The sequence below is a fragment of the Cavia porcellus genome, unplaced genomic scaffold (genome assembly GCF_034190915.1).
Source record: "Cavia porcellus strain 051 isolate PalLab524CR breed Dunkin Hartley unplaced genomic scaffold, mCavPor4.1 scaffold_2, whole genome shotgun sequence".
In the NCBI taxonomy this organism is placed as follows: Eukaryota; Metazoa; Chordata; class Mammalia; order Rodentia; family Caviidae; genus Cavia; species Cavia porcellus.
The window spans coordinates 143,190,473-143,210,024 of record NW_026947485.1 but is presented as its reverse complement, the minus strand read 5'-3'; the positions used below and the strand labels follow the sequence as shown (position 1 = coordinate 143,210,024).

The following is a 19,552-nucleotide window of genomic DNA, read 5'->3' as shown; positions in this document are numbered from 1 at the left end:
CAACTTCTAAATGTATTGAATCAGTTGGTTAGAAACAAGCCTTAAAACAAATGAAGTTAACTTGATGATTACAGATTTGGAATATGATGTAGTTTTGTGTATGTCACAGACAGTACTTTTACATAAAGATTAGATCAGGAAAGCAAAATCAGAAAAAGTCAGTAGGAAAAAAGTATATAAAGTCATTTTAACTACTGATGGAATAGAGTCACATATATACCACATGGATTTGGAGTTGGACACTTGGATTTGCATTTCTGTTTGCTACTTAGTCACTATATGACCTTGAGAAAGTTATTTGATACTTATTTTAAATTTCCTTACCTAATTAAAGAGTATAATTACAATTACTTAACAGATAATAGAGCTAATAGGAAAATATATATTAATTACATGGAAGTTACTATATACACAAAGTGCACACAAATGTTATAGTAACAATCAAGCCTTCAAAGACAAGTGAATAGGTTTTAACCAATTTCAAACTTATAAGCAAATAAGAATGATTTAAGGGTAAAAATATATTTGAAGTATGATTGAAGTATCAAAATATAAATTATGCTTAATTATGGTTATCACATATTCTGCTATAGCTCAAATATTGCTGAATAGTAAAGGACATACTGTTTTTGCTATGCAATTTGTATCTAGAATTTTGTATCTTGTCCAGTACATTCTGTTTCAGATTAACTATATTTAATGTATGTTTGAGAAAGCAATTACAATTTTATAATAAAATAATTTTATACATAAATCATATCTCATAGCATTATCAGAAGTATTATCTTAGTTATTATAATTATTACTTTTTTATCCAAAAGTTTATATTTAAAAAAACTCTTAAAAGTCTAAATCATCATTTTATATATAAACCAAATATAAATAAATATGTACTAGAATATCTTTTGACATTAATATTAATGATTAAAATATGGCAATATTTTAAAGATTCAACAGAAGAAAAATCATTATATCCATTCTAACATATATTATGCATGAATTTTAGATGATATTTATGGATACTATGCAATTACACTAAAAATAATAAGCTCTTAAATGATAGGTAAAATCACATGCATAATAGACTTTAATCATGCAAAATATATAACACATTGTACTGATTTCGAAGAACTTAAAGACAGTATTTTCACCCTTTTATCAAATTATTGATAATATTAGATTAATCTATAATGGAATAAATGAGTTATGAATCACAATTTAGGCACCATAAGTCTTCTACTTTTAATCAGTAAGTCAACTATGATGCAATTTCAATATAGGCAACTCACCTAAATCGAATCAATTATGTTAACAAATAATTAGGAGAAACTATACAGCTTTGCTATTGGGTGGGATAACTTGTTTCATTTATTTCTATTAGTATATGTTTGTGATACACAGTAGTTACCTTCATTTTGGGGAACTGATATATGTATCTTCTTTGATCATTTTTATTCCTAAGGCCCTCTATACTCCCCTTGCTCTAATCCCCTCTCCATTTGGCAATCTGCCTAATATATGTAGAAAGCTGTATTAGTTTTCTTATAATTGCTTTAATAAACTACAAGAAAATCAATGTCATGAAACAAAAAAATATTCTCTTAATGTTAAATAAAGTTTGCAATTCTGAAATGAGTATTTTAAGGCTGGAATCAGAGTGTTACTAATGCTGAATTCTTTGAGATTCCAGTGGAATTTTTTTCCTTGTCTTCGCCAGCTTCTAAAGACTAGCTACATCTCTTGACTTTTCCCTTCTCTCCCATCTTTAAAGCTGGAATCAAGCTTCCGCCTTCCATCAGCATCTTTTCCCTCTCACTTTGAACTCTTTCCCTCCTTGTTTCTGGAACCTGTGTGGTTACTCTGGGTCTACACCGATAGTTCAAGACAGTCTTCCCGTGTGTTAATCACCACTTTGCTGGGTAAGATCAGGTTCCTTTCCTCATAGTTCCTTTGTTCACAGGTCAGAGAAAGCTATTTATTTTGGTAAAAGGGAAAAAAGATTTAGTCACAGCTGCTCTGAGGAGGAGCTCAATCACCTTCTCTCACCATCTTACCACATACAGGTGTGTCAGGGTCTTTCACAGGACGGCACTGTTAGAGAAGTGAGACCGTCTCTGTGCAGGCTTGTTTTCCCACTTTCGGATGCAGATCTCCCCTCCATTGCCTAAGGATAGAAAACTAGACTTAACTTTCTGCATATTCTGTCCACTTATTTTAGGTGAGGAAAGGCAGAGGTGGAGGCATGTGACTTGGGATTAAAAATGTTTAGAGAAGCCATTTCTCTGTTGGAAAAAAAAGTCTAATTTTTAAAATTTGCTATTAAGCTAGGCATGGTGGCACATGTCTGTAATCCCAGCACGCAGGAGGCTGAGGCAGAAGGATCACATGAGTTCGAGACCAGCATGGGCTGCAAAGTGATTTCAAGGCTAGCCTGAACTGCATAGCAAGACCCTGTCTCAAACAGACAAAAAAAAAAAAAAAAAAAAAAAAAAAAGGTTAGTAGAGTTTGCTATTCCAGGGCAGGTTACAAAGTCATATCAGAAAAACAACTTTTGACATGTGACATAACATATTCAAAGGTTCTAGATATTAGAATGTTGATACAGTATTTGTCATTTTTGTATTGCAGAACACTTAGGGCTTTATTTTGTAATAGAAAGGTTTTGTGATAGCTAATTGTGGTGTCAACTTGAATAAGAGACACCTAGCAGATGGGTGTGGCACAGCTGATGTGTCTGGATGACTGACTTACTGAAGGTCGGAGAGCACTCTAAGTGGTGATACCAACCAATAGGCTCGAGTCAGGGATGGATAAAGGGAAAGAAGTTGGGCTCCTGCTTTGAGCATGGAGCTCCAGTCTTCACCATCAGCTTTGGATATCCATCTCCAGGCATCCAACATAGATGCTCACATGGAACCTTACAGTGAAGTCCAGATCTTCAAACTTTGGGCCCTCTGGCTCCCCAAGGTGAAGACAACTCTTTCGCATTCTTTTGCTCCTGACTATGCAGTCCAGCACTGTATCCTCGTCTTGGAAATGAGTTGTGAATCATATGTGTGTGTACTAAATCTGATTCTGCAGTGAACTCTAATAGAGTTCTACATACACAAAAACATTTCTGAGTTTTGTGCTTTAGATATAAGATCTACTTGTGATAAAGAGCACAAATTGATGATAAGACTCACAGGGCTTCCAAAAAATATCACCAGTGAAAGTTCAAATTATATGATTAGATCAGATGCATTAATTCAGATAATTATTTCAGCATCACAGAACAATCATAAGTGTTTCTTAAAATCAAATCAGCATTCTGTTCTATAATTTCACTTCTATTGCTGCCACCCTTTAAAAACAATAAGAACAAATATTTGAAATGTTAAGTACTTTTTTATTGGTTATAGCTGTTTATATTTTAATCAGGAATAATAATGATGGAATTAGCCACTTTGTGCTTATAGTATATTGCTATACTTAAAAAGGCAGTAAAATATTCCAACTTAATATTTCTACTATAGTTATTACCTTGAAGTTCATTTTCTGTAATACATGTATTACACCTCATAATCATTTGTGCAAAGGCATGTAATTGATTCAATTAAAATAATTATAAGCCAACTGATAAAAATATTTGCATGTTAAGATGTTTAGGATTTGTGATTATGAAATAATCTTATTTCTATATAAGAAAATAAAATTTTTTAAATAACTTTTAGTAACATACATACATAATTTTGTGAATATATACACTAAATAATAATATAATTTTAATGTTTTATCTGAATTTAAAATTTTGAAATGCATTTTTATACAATATGTTGTTATTCAGTGATTCTGAGTAATAGTTCTTGTGGAATTAAGTCATACTGATTTTAATAATGACTCAAGAATAATAAACTGAAAGTATAGAGTTGTAGCCTATACAAGTAATTAAAGTTCTCTCATTAAGGGAAATCTTTAAAGTAGGTTAATAAAGATACACTCTGTTCAAAATGCAGCCCAGATTTTTCAAAAAGCCACAATTCTTTACCCTTTTCATACCTTGTTACTTTGTACCAGTCAGATTAACAGGACAATGGGAAAGACTTCTTGGCATTGGCATTTTTAAAATCAGCTATAATTCTGCATGCCATTCAGATTGAGAGCTAATTCACTGAACAAATAATGGATCAGAACTTCAAACTGTACTGCAGTCACCTGTGATTATCAATATTTTTGTATTGATAATTATTTATAATATACAAATATATATTACAACCAATACTGAAAATGATTCTAATTCAACGGGCCAATTAACTATTTTCCCTACCACAAAATTTTGCATTTATTAGGTTTCTAGTCTTAGACAAATAGAGTCAACACCAAGTGTGTTAATGAAAGACACGGGAGTATACCCTAAATCCATTTTCTCAGTGATGATCACTATTATATTTATTTCACAAACTACAAATATCCAAAAGAAATGAAATTTAAAGAGCTACTCGCTTTTTAGATGCTGGTGAAAAGAATGGCCATAAAAAGAGCAACCACTATTGTGTATCTGCAGTTATGATTATAACTGTGGCTAATTTAATCTTAATCTCTACTTTTTGAAGAAAATTATTGTTCTGAGTTTGTGTAAAGCATATTTAACACAGTATATAATTATTTTCATGGAAATAGTGCAAATAAATTTTTGCAAATAATGTAAGTTCTTACTTTCAGATGCACACGTACACACAACACATTTTTGCATACTCATGCACACCTCTGATTTCTCTACAAAAATATTTTATATTATTGGACTCATAGCAATAATTTTATTTTGTTTGTCTTTTATAAGTCATCATTCTATATGTATATACCATGTATATTAAATCCACTATTCATTTATTTTTCTCAAAACATGTGCTTTGAATATTCATCTTTGTTGTTACATAAGGATCTTCTTAATTTGTTCATTGCAATCTATAGAATGGGTAAATTATTTAGACATCAGAGAGTGATAAGCAATTCCTTTTTGTTTTGAAATTCATTCTTGTGTAAACTACTGCAGTGAGCATCCTAGTAAGTAGTTTTTTAGGTAAATACTGAGATACAGAGTTGCTGCATCATAAAATACATGCACTTTTGGTGTTAGGAGATACATGATTTGTGACAGTTAACTTATCCTGTTCTCGCGAATAAAAATCATTCAACTAATTGGATAAGCGTAGTTGTGGGTTTGGCCACATGAATATGCTGAAAACAGGAGACCCACCCTGGATGTGAGTGGCACTATCTAATAGATGGTAGCTTGGATGGGACAAAAAGGAAATAAAGAAAGTTGACTCGCTTCTGTTTCTCTGGAGGAGCTCCAGAATTCACTTTCAACTTGAACATTGTTTCCCTGCTTCCAGAGCAGATCCCACAGCCTTCTACCCCAGATAATTTGGTCTTTGGATACAAACTTATGTGAGACTTTCTATTGGGTCCTTTATGTCTCTAGCACGCAGAAAGCCCTTTACCACTCCTCCATACCTGACTCTGGATGGCCACTACAAACCAAACTGATAAATCCCTATACATTTGTGTATCATATGTTAACTCTGTATCTCTAGTGAACACTAACAGAAATACTACTATATTGTTTGTTCATCTTGCCCACCAACAAATATACATTTTAGAATTTTTTTAGTTCTTTTTAACATTTAATTTTGAATTTTTCTATTTTAATGTGTAAAAAAATTGCCAACTCATTTGTAATAATTTTTTATCTTTAATTATTAGTGAGATTTATTAGCCATTTCTGGTTTTATTTGCAAATTTTCTATTTATATCATTTCGTTTTTTATCTGTCCTAACTGTTCTTCATAATGTAACAATTTTCACATAACTTTATGTATATTTTTTCAGTCATCTGTATTATAACATCACTTAGGTTTTTTAAAGTATTTTTTAAATTTTTATGTAGTCATAATGATTATTATTTTTTTCTTTTGCTTTGTCTCTTTTGTTATTTATATTAATCTACAACTTTTGTTTATTATACCTTATTAGACAAGGTCTTCTTTAATGCAAAATTTATTAGTGTACATTGATTATTTGACATTTTTACATTTCACCTAAAATTATTTTAAATTCTGTGAACTATGAGCTGATGTATTCTGTCTAATGTATAGTAAACACATATGTAATCTACTACACATATGTAATCTAATAAATGCACTACATTTTCTCCACTTATCTGAGAAACTGTATTTACCAATAAATAATTAAACTGAGTTTGATTATGATACAGTTTAACCTATCACTATTGCTAAGAATAAATGGAAAGTCGTGTTCATATTATGATGTCGTCTTAATACATGCAGACTAATGCTTCTTCAATTTTTAGATAAAGAATGCATTTATAAACATTATATGTGGTCCAAAATGCTGAAGAGCTTCTCCTTGTTTCATATTTTATAATTGTAGGCTTGTAGCTGGGAGCAATGATGAACACTTGGAATCCCACCACTCCAAAGAGGCTAAGCCGGGAGGACTGTGAGTTTGAACCCTCATGGGCAGTACAGTGACTTAACATGCTCTCTCAAAGTTAAATATAAAAGTGGGCTGGAAATGTAGCTCAGTGTGAAGCACTAGGGTTCAATCACTAGAATGTCAAAACATGTTTTGGGCTGAGAATAACATGTCCAGAACATTTCTGTATTTCTTTACCCCACAGCTGAGACAAAATAGTAAGATAAAAATATTTTCTTCTCAAGGATCTTTGTTTCTTTGTGGATAAAATGCATTCAGTGTATTTTCAAAATGCTACTGACAGCTGGAAGGGGAAAATAGTGTAAATTTTGACTTTGAAGTTTATCTATACACTTTCTTGCAACTGGATAAAGTATTTAGTTTATTCCATGTGGGGTTATCCATCTTGTTCCATATAATACAGACTCAGTCAGTTTCTTCTTTATATCGCATTACATTGTTAATCTTATATTCAGCATTATAAAATAGAACACATCAAAATTTTTTGAAAATATAGTAGAATTTTTGTTAAATTTATAATTCTAAGTCTTAATTTTTTAAATATGAGTTATAACTGCTTGATTTTAAGAAACATTTGTGTAATTATTTCCCAGAAATTAACAGTACAAACATATCTGAGCATTTTAAAAGAGATCTCAGATTTATGTATGCAAAATAAAAAAATACTATATGATTTTAATTATAATTCATATAACCTTCTTTCTAAATGCTAATAATTATATTACAGTCCTTGTGTGCAGGATAAAAATTAGATATATACATGTACAGATGTATGAAATATATAATAGGTTTACTGAAGATATAGTAGACCCTAAAAATAAAATAAATAGCAAATTAACAAGATTTGCATATTAGTATACAAGAACACATTTTGTGAAATTAGTCACTAAAAATGGGTATTTTTAAATATTGTATATTAGCTGGCAAGTAATAATAATTACTGTCCCTTCTGTCTTTACTATGAGGCCTGTATGTTCCATATAATTCAATCAAACTCCCTAATTACACTACAGAGAATTTAAACTTATATTTTTTTTTAATTCAATAACAGGGGCTTCATGAAATTACCAAAGCAATAAATCATAGATCTACTTTTAAATCCATGCGATTTTGCTCCAAAATTCATGATCCAAAGTGCAAATTATTCAAAGTACAGTATATTTTATACTGTGAATAACTATATGAAGACAACAATTAGCAATTTAGTAATTATCATAACTGTCCTACTAAGTTCTTCTGAAATTTTGCTTCATTGTTATTTTTATCTTTTTTTTTCTCTTTAAAATAAAGAAGTATTATGTTAAGAAAATCAAATGACTAGGAGGAAAAGCCACTTCGAGTTAATACTCTACTAACATTTTTGTAATGAGCCTGCCCCCCAAAAAACCCTGAATTTAATACATACACTACCCAGGATAGTGTGGATCGTTGGCACCTGTAAAGGCTAAAATTCTGAAACTATGAAAATTAACCTGAGCCAGGTGTGATGGTGAGCACCTGCGATCCCAGAGCGCTGACTCTGACGCAGGAAAACTGCAAGCCTAGCCTGTTCTAAGTGAGACCATTTCTCAAAAAATGAATAAAAAACAAAAGGCTGAGGATAAATGTCAGAGCAAAGGCCCTGTTTAATTGCTAGTACTTAAAAATTAAAACAGAAAATTAGAAAAAGAATCAGATGTTTAAAGAATTGGGTACTGCAAAGATTCTGATGATTAAAAAATTGGATAGTGCATTTCGTAGAAAGATGAATAAATCTGTATCTGTCCATTTGAGGGTGCAAGCAATAGAAATGTTGCTAGTATGAAGGAACTCAGATAAGAAGCCGATAGCTTACTTGGAACATAGAAATTCAAGACTCAGCTTCAACAATGAATGAAGACTTTAAAGCTGCATCTGTATTTCATCGCCTATTGCTTCCCCCTGAGCATAGTTCTCCAGGTGGAGGCTTGTTGACTATATGTTCTTGGTAACAGCAGTGGAATCAAGGCTAGCTAACTAAAATACAAAAGGAATTCATTTGAAAAATCTTTGGCAAATCACAGATCAGTTGCAGAATCTAGAGGACCAGGCTTGGAAAATAAGCACAATCAGGGAAATCGGATGCCAAAAAGTATAGCCAAGGCATTCTAAAATCGTGGTCGCTTCCAATTACTACTATCTCCATGAATGTTTGTTACCTATCCCAGTAGTGTAAGTCACTCTTTCTAAAATCAAAATCCTAGGAAGACCAGGTTCTTCTTCCCTTCAAGACTCACACAATGAAGCCCCTCCCTTCAATAACAACAAAACAAATAAGTATAATGAGTTTAATGCTGGAGATCAAAACAGAATAAATTTCTATATGGTCAACATCTTTAATTCCAGCATTCCAATGATTTGTCTTAAATCAATGTCATTTGAATTATTCCATTGCAGAGAAATTGTTAGGAAATTCCAGAGGACAATCAAATTGGCTATTTACAACAGCATTTATTTAACAACTTTCTATTGTTTACCACAAGCCAGGTATTGTCCTGAATTTTATGGAAATATTAATTGATTCAAGTGCAAAAAAAACCCCTTTGGTGTAAGTACAAGGATTAACTAATGCTAGTTATGAAAGAACATAGATATGGTCATATGATTTACTATAGGTCTTTTTCTACAAAGTGACAGAAGCAAGACATTTGGGCTTCATGCAGCACATATTTAACAATTATTCTTTGCCACCTGCAAATGAATGCTGTTTGTCTTCTGTGTGACAAATTCTCTGATTTTTTTTTTTTTTTTTTTTTTTTTTTTTTTTTTTTTTTTGTGGATACCAGCGATCTAACTCATGATGTTGCTCTTGCCAGGCAGGTGCTTATACTGCTGAGCTAAATCCCAAGCCCCTCAATTCTCTGACATGAACAGAGTTTCATTGCATCTCCTCCCAAGTTGAACAGTTAAACAATTACATTTCCACGGAAATAAATTATGTAAGCCCTCATGATTTTTAACCAGTTGTACTTGATAGAAAACATCATAGCTCCATAGAGAAATCTCTCTGTGTGTGGTTTCCTCCTGACTCTGCAGTTTGTGTTTTGCTCTGTACCTACTACCAACACCGCTCCCTGATACTGCTATTAAAGTGCAGGAGCTGTTTTGCTTACATATACGGACAGAAATACCTTGGGATTTACACACCCTGAGGTGGACGTTTTCTGATAACTGACTTTGACAGACTAAAGAAACTTGACACCATTACCTTAAAAATGACAAACTCCAAAGTGTAGCTCACAGTTCCCATCTCCTCTCACAGAACAGGCTAGTCTAACCCCCCACAGGAATCTGCCTGAAATTATGCCCCTGACTGCTCCTTTTTTGCCTCCTACATTCCTAAATCTTGAGGTCTCATCTCTAATGGATCTGTCACGCAGAATCTCTCGTATTAGTGTCTGCGTCTACAGAACTTGGCCAAAGGCAGGCAGCTGGTAAAAAGCACACTGCATCTAGCTGAAGCAGAAGAAAACAGCACATTGGAAATATTTTGGACAGCTCATGAAACCAGCAGAAAGGGTAAAAACTGACTAAGCAAATTAGGAAAACAGAGCATGACGGTAATTACAATATAAACAATATACTCAGATGTGTAGTTCTATCGTTCACATGCATTGATTCTACTACTAAAGAAAACTACTCACTACCACCACTATCACTAGGAGACTTTGGCTCTGTCTGACTCTGTTTGACTCTGACTGACACTCCCAATAAATTATGCCTGTCTCCTCAGAAATGAAGAAGAAGATATGCCAGCCTTCTAGGTTCTAATAATTGAGCCCATAGAATTGGAGGAAGGCCACAAACTATCTACATTCAGATTTGCTGAGATTTAACATTTAAATACAGCAATTTTATTTTGTGATTATGCTCATTAACTTATTGCTGAGTATGTCTTTTCTCTGCTATCTTGTCTTCCTTCTATATCTACACACTATTCCTCTTGTATGATATAAGACACAAGCTGGATAATAAAACAGCAATTTATTCATAAAGTCACCTTCTAAAACTTATCACTCCATTCTCTTGACACCATTTAGTACTTATCAATATATTAATATTTATATCCTATATAAGACAAGTTATTTCTGAGTATTTAACATGGCTTAGCACAATACCTTGATGACAATCGCTATAAGAAAATTTGTCAGATAAATTAGAACAAGACCTGCAGAAATATTAGAAAAGGGATTTGATAGACTCAACAGGATTTAGTGACGATTAAGGTTTGGGGTACTGAAAAGGAAAGTTGTTTAGTTTGTTTTCTACAATTTAAACTTGCATATCTCAGTACAAAATGTCATCATTAATATTTAAAGAGAATAGAAGTAACATTCTTGATAATTACAATGTCTGTCATTAATTTCACTGTGGACATACAGAGACTGGAGTTTTAATATCTGTTTAAGTTGATAAACCTAGTGTTGAATTAGAAATTGAGTCTGAAGTTCAAGTAAGACATCTACAAATTGAGATTTAAGCATTTAGAATGAATACAAGTAATGAATTTGCATAAGTAGATCAAACTCTCAAAAAGAAAATTGTATAGAATGAGTAGTAAAATTAAACTTTGTATTTAATCAGAAATGTTATAAAATGTCAACATTTGGAAAGCAAGAGAAAAAAACCATAAGAGAGCACAAGCAGTGTACAATTGAGATCAGAAAGCCAATGGTTTTAAAGAATGCATGTAAGGGAGAAATCCTTCCCTAGTGGTTAAACTGTGTGGAACAAGCACACTTTTTTTTGCATTAATACTTTTTGTATTGCAACATTAAAAACAAAGTATACCTCCCAACCCATTGACACACCACTCAGCCATGAGACTGACTTTGACCAATTAAACATGAACACACGTAGGAGTGATATACTTACAAGTTAAACCTTAAAAGGTCTCATATTTTTCCTGTCCTCTAGATTTTTGCCATTGCTATAGACAGATCCTGCCCTGGTAACCTAACTAATTCAAGTAAAATAACAGCTTAAGTAGCATACCTGGACTCAGCTTGTACTTGCTGACCCCCCATCTGAGTGAAAAGCAATAGGGCCACTAATGAATGGGAAGTAAAGGCAGATGGCTTTATGCCACTGGGAAGCCAGATCTTATGGAGAGAGAACATTGTTGACTTCAGTAAGATCATTAGCTGGGTGCTAATGTAGTCATAACATGGCTATCAATGACTTGGAGGGTAAATTTGAAAAAATGAAGTAAGAGTTGATCAGTGATGGGATGCAAGTAATTGAGGTATCAGTTTTACGCAGACTAAATGTAAATTGATCGAGAAAGCAGACATGGCTCCATACATTATTTGAATGCGTTATTCAGGGAATTAACTTTCACACACACACAGAAACATACACACACACACACATAAACATATGCATTTTGGCACTTAAACTATCAGTAATTGATAGAGAAATTTTCAAGAAAGTGAGGGAACTAATTAGTTAAGTAATTGCTGAAATGATTGTAAAGATTGTCATTACTGTTCAGTGAGAAATTATCAGATAATATAAATTTTCCTTCAGCAGAGTAAAAACCCCTGGGATCTTTTTGTTAGCAATAGCATTTAAAAATTTAGAAATATCATAAATAAATGAAATAAGATAATTTGCATAAATGTTAGAAAGAACAGTTAAATTTTTCTAATTTGGAAAATTAGTCTGTATGCAAATCAGTAGTGTTTTAAATAAAGAAATAATATCAAAGGCCATGCTTGTTCATTTATTTTGACATTTTATAATTTAGTCTAATTATTTGTGAAACTGTAACCCATTAAGCTGGCCTTTAGTATAGCGTGAAAAATAATGACATTTTAGTCAAAGAAGTACTGACTTTCACTCTCTATATTACACCCAGGCAAGATATTTAGTGGAGTAATTAATTAAAAGCTCAACTCTTAAACCTTCCCTATATTTCTATGCATTAGACAAAGACACATACGGACTAGAAGCTAAAGAATTCTAAATGGGTTCTCAGCTAAATTCATGCATTTCCAGAGATAAGTCTGTGAAATTAGTTTTCTGAGAAATGCATGAACTGCATGTTAGGCCTAATTATTAAACTGACACATCAAATACACCTTCATTTAAGAGAACGTGCCTCATTTTGCCACTTTACCAGTTTATTCAAACTTTGTATAATCCTACGTTTCATGGGCTCACATATCTTTATCAGTGTCTCTTTGCCCCTGAGAAGCCCAAGGGTAGTAATGTAAAACCATCTAGGTCTATGTTAATTCATCCTTACATTAACACCCTGTTTTGCAGATAATTATGGTGAGACAGTAATTATAGATTTTTCTTAAAATTGAGCTGGATTTATTTTTATGTAATTTACTTCACATGAAATAATTCCTAGTGTTGTCAAAACTGTAAGTTCATTTTGTTCATTGTAAATTATTGGGACCACATACAAATGGAATCTAGCAACATTTCCTCTGATTTAGTTTTCTAAGTAAACAAAGCCCGCAGCGCAGTTTTCTATTAATGAGGGATGAATCTGAGTCTTTTCTGATAAATCAAATGGCTGAGCTTATTAAACAAGATGATGTTATTGATTCAAAGGGCATGTTCCTTAAGCAGTATTTTTTCCAAATCGTTCTGCTGATCCATACACATTTTACATTTTCCTTCCAATTTTTGCCTCACACATTTTATAAAATATCTACTCAATTTAGGGGCTTCTGTGGACATAGCATGATACAACACTCACTGACCAATGAATAACAGAACCCAGGACTTTGACATCATTCACAGCAATTTGGAAAACTGCCATATAGAGCGTTAATCTCACCATATTAACATTAGAGAGAATTTCTTTTTTAGGTAATACAAATTACATATGCATAGCTAAAAGTGGAGTTCAGCAATATAATATAAATATGTGTAAGAAGACTTTAGTAAGTTAAAAAGAAATCACACTTTTCTTCATTTTACAATAACATTTTAAAATAGAATTAATAATGCTGATCTTTACTGGAAAATACAACATCCCATGACATACTTGTTATGAAAGTTACAATTCTCTTTAATTGATCAAGTAATGTTAACTCATATTATAGAAAAATCCCTTGAAATTTTGTTCTTTTTCGTGCATAAAATGTTTTTCTAAGTTAGTAGAAATTCTAGTGGGATACCAAGCTGATTGAGCCTGAAATATTTCATTCTTTAAGAATAAAATTATATTTTACAAAGATAATCCAGTAACCTATCATGTCAGTAATTGATTCCTATATTGCTGAAAATAATTTGTTTAACCAATATTGAAGCTAGGCTATATGATATGACAATTAATGCAGGTTTATTAATTGTGCTGTTCATATTTTTCCAATGTTTCCAATGTTTTAAACAATAGGTATTATCAACTCCTGGTGTTTAGTGTTTGCTAACTTTCTATGTGTCTGGGAAGTAAGTACTGATAACATAGAGGATTAGAAAGTTCAATCTTTCCTTACTCTTTTATCATTATAAATATCATTCTTTACCACTAGCAGTACTTTTGACCCCAAATTACCTTTAAAAGGAAAGTCATATGTGGACTTTCTTGTGTCTGATCTTTCTTTGGTGTATCTTTGATTCTATCCTTTGGATTGACTCCAGAGTCTTAGGCAAAGATTCTTTTTTAAAGAATAACACATGTTTGAAGTTTTGTCCTAATTCAATCTAATAATCTTATTCTTCAAATACTTTGTTCATTTATATTGGATACAATTTAAAACACTTCGATTTCATAAATACCAACCTGCTTTAAACACTCATACTGTTCTAGTTTCATTTATATGAGCTTAGGAATTTGGAGTTTTTCTTTTGTTTTATTTTTCTTTGTTTACTTTGTTTTTACAAAACTGAAGATTGAACACAAGGTTGCACAGGGAGTCTTTGTTTTATTTATTCAATCATTATTTTGACTCACTGTCTTGTTAAGTTTCTGTGTTACCCAGGATGGACTTGGACTTGTGATCCTCAGCCTCCCAGGGTGCTGGATTACAATTGTGTATCACCATGTCTGGCTCAGGTTTTCACTGCCATTGCATTTTTGCTATATTAATCTGTTAGCTGTAGTTTCTTTCTGATTTTCTTAATGGTTACTGTAAATTATAGGTTCCATCATATTGTAGTATAAATTAATACTTGCACACTTCCTCTACAACTTTATGGAAAATGAATATTCTAGATACCCCCTCCCAAATTTTGCAATTGTCATGTTCACATATTTTAATCACATGTATGTAAAAAATTTTTAATCATCATTGTGGCTATCTTTTGTGTATTTTTTTCTATTTTATTGGTATGTTTTACATACACATGATGATTACATTCACCATAGGGAATGTATACCTGTATATGATCTATCTAGCTGCTTCTTTTTTCCCATTCCCCTCCCCTCCCTTCAACCTGTCTTCCTCTGATTTACAAATGCTTTGTTTCCTTCTTTTTCTTCTTGTTTTTGTCCCTCGTTATTGTCATGTTCAATCCATATTTATGTCTGGTTTGTCAGTCATTCATTCCTGTACTTCAATATACTGTGATCACTTTCTTTCTACCTAAAGAATTTTCCTCACCCTTTGGTGGAAGTTTATTAGTAATAGATTCTACATACTTTTGTATACATGAAAACATATGTAATTCATCTATATTTTAGGGATATTTTTTCTGAATAAAGAAATTTTAGTTGCTGGTATTTTTTTCAATTATTTGAATTATTTGTTGATTCTATATGGATAATTTTATGATTCTTCTTGTGCATTTCCATTCTTTCATTATGTAGCATCTAGATGTCATGTACTTTCTATTTATTTTGTTTGGATTTCACATATTTTTTCAAGTTCATATTTTTTGCCAGTTTTTGAAAGTTAGTTATTGTTTTCACTGTTCCTTTCTGTCTTTCTCTATTCTACCTCCTCTGAAACTTTAATTCTTTGTATATAAAGCACCTTTCCTTATACACTGAATGCTTTCTATGCTCTTTGGATGTTTTTCATACACTCTCATGCTTCAGTTTAGGTATTGGCTGTTAATAATGGTTTTAACAAAAGAGAGAAAAGGGTTTAAATTTACTAATACTCTTTCTGCTCTGTCTAATGCAGTTAAAAGCTCTATTGCATTTGTTTTCTTAGAGACTTAAATATTCAGCTCTAGCATTATTCATTTATACCTTATTGATAGATACCAGTCCTCTGGATATAATTCTTATTTTCATCTATTTTTCCATTTCTTGGTCTATTGTCTCTTGCCTCGTGTATAGGGTGATTTTAATTTATTTTTTAATTCCAACATTTGGATCAAGTGTGTCTCTTTTTAATTATTTTTCTTTTGGTTGTTGGTATCTTTAATCACTTTTTAAATTAAATGCTATAATTATGGGTTTTAAAATCTGTACTGTTGTATTTCTCTAGGAATGGCTCCTCTCTTTTCTGGACAGATAGAGTAATAGTCAATGATTACAATCTAATTAGTAATAAAGTTGAGACTGGATAGCAATTTTCATAGGTTTCTGGTACGTTTTGTTTACACTTACTCCAATGTGAACATATCCAGAATTTTCAGGTGCAATCTTAGTATGTCCATCAGGGCCTCTGTCCGGAAAGTCCCAAACTGTACCGCTGAGGACAGGACAAGGACACAGACAAAAACTCTGCTCTCATTTTCAAACTCTCAACCTAGCATTCAGCTAGTTTTGAAAAGATTAAGAATTGGATAAACAATTTGAGTGGAAAACTGGGTGCGTTTTTGAGTAAATTTTCCCCTCACCTTTCTCACTGAGATCCTGTCTCCACGCATTTTCAGCTTATCTCCCCCGTCAGAAGATAGTGCTAAAAGTTCTACTGGGTCTTTTTTTTCCCCTCTATCTAGGAAAACCCTAACTTCTCCAACTGATGTAATAAGCTTACTATCAGAAGAAGGCTACAGAGCAAACACAGCAAGCGCCTGACTTCACTTCCATTATTCCATTTCAAAAATCGTGCCCTTTTATCCTTTCAGTACATTTATCATGCCTTTAAAAAATTTTAATGGTATATAGAGAATTTGAATGTTTTCTCAGAATAATTTTGGTTTATAGCAAGCGATTTCTCCTTACTTAAAAAATGAAAACTCTTGTTTTGCTTTCCTTTTCTGAGATTTTAACCTTAGTCATACAGAAGATTTAAGTTACTTTGTTTCTTGTCTGTTTGCTTACATTTGTAACTAAATTTGTCCTTTACTAAGTTGTATTCCATCTGTACTAATATTCCAATTTATAAGGAAGAAGTTTTGTTTTTTTTTAAATTTTTGGAATCAGGTAAAAGCTGATCTGTATTTAATGGCAATATTACATGTATGACTAGTAAGTTTGTTTTTGTAGGCACATTTATAAAATTATCATAGTAAGTAAAAATTACAGCTGGATGAATTCTTAACTGTTAGTTATTTTGATCAAGCAAAAGACATGCTGATTCCTGAGGCAGTAACTATTTTATAATTGACTGCTAAATGCAAAGCTTTTACATTTGACCTTAACAAAAATGTAAAGCATAGCCCCGAGAAGTATCAGTTTTAAATTTAGGAATACTAAAAACCATTCAGTAATTTATCAAGTAATGTTATATTCTATGCATTCATAAAAATCTAACTACAGATTCAACTGAGAATTGACAGTACCTTGCATAAGTAATAAATAACTTCTGTTGTACTTCATGCACCAAAATCAATACTTTGTAATGAGGCATTAAATACATAGTAAGATGACAGAATTCAAGATATCACATTCTTTGGTTTTATTTTCTTTCTGTAAATCTACTCTTATCTACACTGGGTTTTAAAATTTAATTAAAATGTATTTTTTTTCTTATTTAAAGTAGTGAGCCAACAGTTTATTGTAGATTTAGATATACAAAGACTACATTCACCATGAATTAGCTTTTTAAAATTTAAAATGTTTCATTTGGTTTCTCATATGTGGATTTCAGTGTTAATGCATTTGTTCCCATAATTCTGCACATAAATCAGTATATTTTATAGGTAAGACCAAAAAGACATTGAAAAAAATGACATCTTAAAAGTGTTTGAATTTGAAGGGAAAACTAGATACATAAATCAAATATATAAGCACACTTTTCTAGTGTTACATTAAATCTAAAATAAATGTTCTACTATGTAAATGAGACAAAAACTGGGTTTGGGAATTTATTTCAGTGGCATAAGCGCCTGCCTTGCAAGCACAGGGTCGTGAGTTCGATCCCCCGTATCAATAAAAGAGAGAGAGAGAGAGAGAGAGAGAGAGAGAAACTTCTGTGCAATACCCCCAAGAATAACAAATAAATATTTAAATAACAAGGTTATAAAACACCATTCTTTCTTCATTTAGTACAACATGTGTTCTCATATAAAATATTATTTTAATAGCATTCTGTTATCAGATTCACTGTTAAAGGTAAGAACCATGAGCCTTTAGCTCCTTACTATTATTTTAGATTTAAGAGTAGATATGCTAGAAAACATCAAATTAAAATGTCTTATATACAAAGATCTACAAAAGATAAATGGGACATATTAAACCCAAATAACCATACAGAAATTTTTCCAAGGAAATGGTAAAACCTGGTATAACTATTTTTTAATAAAAAATGTCATGTAGTTTTAAAATATGAAGAGTAAGAGATTAGGGAAGGAAGAATGAGACAGAGAGAAGGTTCTCTGGGAAACATTCATGAGGAGATGCATTTGGACAAGAACCTTTGCATGTCTTACACACTTTGGAGTAAGAGTGAGATATACCAGGTGACCATGAGAATATGTCTTCCAAATCTGCAAAGAGTTTCAACTACTGCATTGTAGTTTGTATAAAGGACACACCCAACTAGAGGTCCTCCCTGGCAGTGACTGGATCAGGCAGTGTTGTTAACAAGAACCCATTTTTAAGACACATAGGACTCGTCAGAGCCAATAGTGGGTGAAGGACTCTACCATGGTTTTGCCAGACCTCCTTCTGACCACACAGCAGTGTCTTCAACCTAAATCTTTAACCTATCCTCTTCTCAGAATTAGTCTGAAATCGATTCTGAACGTTCTACTAGGTTCCACGGATATATTCTATTTTATTTGGTACACATTTTAGCAGATAACATTCTTTTAAGTTCCCAAAGGACCTTCACAGATGAAAGGGGGCAACTTCTAACTACAGAACTAGGCAATAATATATTTCCTGTAATTAGAAGACATGAAGCATAGGATTTTGTTCCCCCGTGACTCGATACAGTAGACGGTGGCCCATGTCTCAAGGAGGTGTGGCTTGACAGCAAACCAGGAAAGTGCAACTGCATTGAAATCGTGTAGTTCCAAAATTGCCAGTAGCATGCACAAGAGCACACTTTCCTTGAAGATGTTCTGTTACACAAAAAGTGGTATCGTGTCATCTCAGGTCTTGCAAAAAAAAAAAAAAAGAAAAAGAAAAAAAAAAAAGAACTAAGAGAAACCAAAATCTCAAAAAAGAACATGGAGAGAGCTAGAGTTGACCCCTAAAAGTCAGTGGGTGGGATAAAGAGAATAGATTTGTTGCATTTAAAAAATGAGTAAGTAAATGAATTAAGAAATTCCACTGGAGCCGTGAGGCTTCCAGCAAAATATCTAGTGAGTCTATGGAAGGAGGTGCGAAAATGAAAGTGTCATTTAAAACGTTTATGGCCAGCTAAGCAAGAGTCATCACATCACTTTAACTGTTATAATCCTCTCTTCTCTCCAGATCCCTGGACAGAAGGCACCAGCAAGAAGTGGGAGAAGTTCACTGGTAAAAAGTAGAGAACTTAGTTCAATTGTCATTCTCTTCATTTACTGGAGTCTTGGAGGTTGGAATAGGAATGAGGAGGGCAAACTTACATGTTCTACAAAAATCAAGCTTGGAATTTCAAATGCTACTTTGAGTTGAAAATGCTATTTGGTGAACTGGATAATTATGTCCCAGCCCAAGTATCTGAAACACTATTAGCTAACCATAAGCAGAAATATAATATTTTATTAATCTTTATCAACGGTTAACAAAACCATAAGAAACTTATA

General features: G+C 32.4%; 1 long non-coding RNA gene across 1 annotated transcript; it reads left to right on the top strand.

Annotated features, from left to right (window-relative positions):
- The first annotated feature begins 2,754 nt into the window (after positions 1-2,754).
- Positions 2,755-19,290, top strand: LOC134472931 (uncharacterized). The gene is made up of 3 exons (XR_010042965.1): positions 2,755-2,968; positions 6,434-6,502; positions 19,239-19,290. It is a non-coding gene; the product is annotated as an uncharacterized LOC134472931 (long non-coding RNA).
- Positions 19,291-19,552: the final 262 nt, after the last annotated feature.